A 1,691-nucleotide genomic window follows, 5' to 3' on the forward strand; every position below is an offset into this window, starting at 1 on the left:
AGGAAAAAAAACGGCAAAGTCTTCTTCATTTCCATATCGGTCAAAGTTGACCAATCACAAGAGGACTTTCCAATCCATGTTAAAGACTGCCTGTCAACAACATAGCCCTTTGCCTACACTCTATGACAATTTGACATTGCCGCTATCCCGTAATACCATAGGGAGAGGAAAAAAACGGCAAAGTCTTCTTCATTTCCATATCGGTCAAAGTTGACCAATCACAAGAGGACTTTCCAATCCATGTTAAAGACTGCCTGTCAAACAACATAGCCTTTTGCCTACTATAGATTGCTCCTTGCCATACAAAGAATAGGAAGACCCATAGCCTTCTATGACAAGAGCTGTCAGTCCCATATCCCTTTGCCTAGGCTCTATGGCAAATTAGCCATTGCCTAAGCATTCCCATGATAAAATCTAACATTCCAACACATAGCCATGTGTTGACCTGTGCCTAGTAAGCCTCAACTTCCCTATCCCGTAATACCATAGGGAGAGGAAAAAAAACGGCAAAGTCTTCTTCATTTCCATATCGGTCAAAGTTGACCAATCACAAGAGGACTTTCCAATCCATGTTAAAGACTGCCTGTCAACAACATAGCCCTTTGCCTAAACTCTATGACAATTTGACATTGCCGCTATCCCGTAATACCATAGGGAGAGGAAAAAAAACGGCAAAGTCTTCTTCATTTCCATATCGGTCAAAGTTGACCAATCACAAGAGGACTTTCCAATCCATGTTAAAGACTGCCTGTCAAACAACATAGCCTTTTGCCTACTATAGATTCCTCCTTGCCATACAAAGAATAGGAAGACCCATAGCCTTCTATGACAAGAGCTGTCAGTCCCATATCCCTTTGCCTAGGCTCTATGGCAAATTAGCCATTGCCTAAGCATTCCCATGATAAAATCTAACATTCCAACACATGGCCATGTGTTGACCTGTGCCTAGTAAGCCTCAACTTCCCTATCCCGTAATACCATAGGGAGAGGAAAAAAACGGCAAAGTCTTCTTCATTTCCATATCGGTCAAAGTTGACCAATCACAAGAGGACTTTCCAATCCATGTTAAAGACTGCCTGTCAACAACATAGCCCTTTGCCTAGACTCTATGACAATTTGACATTGCCGCTATCCCGTAATACCATAGAGAGATGAAAAAAAAACGGCAAAGTCTTCTTCATTTCCATATCGGTCAAAGTTGACCAATCACAAGAGGACTTTCCAATCCATTTTAAAGACTGCCTGTCAACAACATAGCCCTTTGCCTAGACTCTATGACAATTTGACATTGCCGCTTTCCCGTAATACCATAGGGAGAGGAAAAAAAACGGCAAAGTCTTCTTCATTTCCATATCGGTCAAAGTTGACCAATCACAAGAGGACTTTCCAATCCATGTTAAAGACTGCCTGTCAAACAACATAGCCTTTTGCCTACTATAGATTCCTCCTTGCCATACAAAGAATAGGAAGACCCATAGCCTTCTATGACAAGAGCTGTCAGTCCCATATCCCTTTGCCTAGGCTCTATGGCAAATTAGCCATTGCCTAAGCATTCCCATGATAAAATCTAACATTCCAACACATAGCCATGTGTTGACCTGTGCCTAGTAAGCCTCAACTTCCCTATCCCGTAATACCATAGGGAGAGGAAAAAAAACGGCAAAGTCTTCTTCATTTCCATATCGGTCAAA

This window comes from Xenopus laevis, chromosome 8L (genome assembly GCF_017654675.1).
Source record: "Xenopus laevis strain J_2021 chromosome 8L, Xenopus_laevis_v10.1, whole genome shotgun sequence".
Classification (NCBI taxonomy): domain Eukaryota; kingdom Metazoa; phylum Chordata; class Amphibia; order Anura; family Pipidae; genus Xenopus; species Xenopus laevis.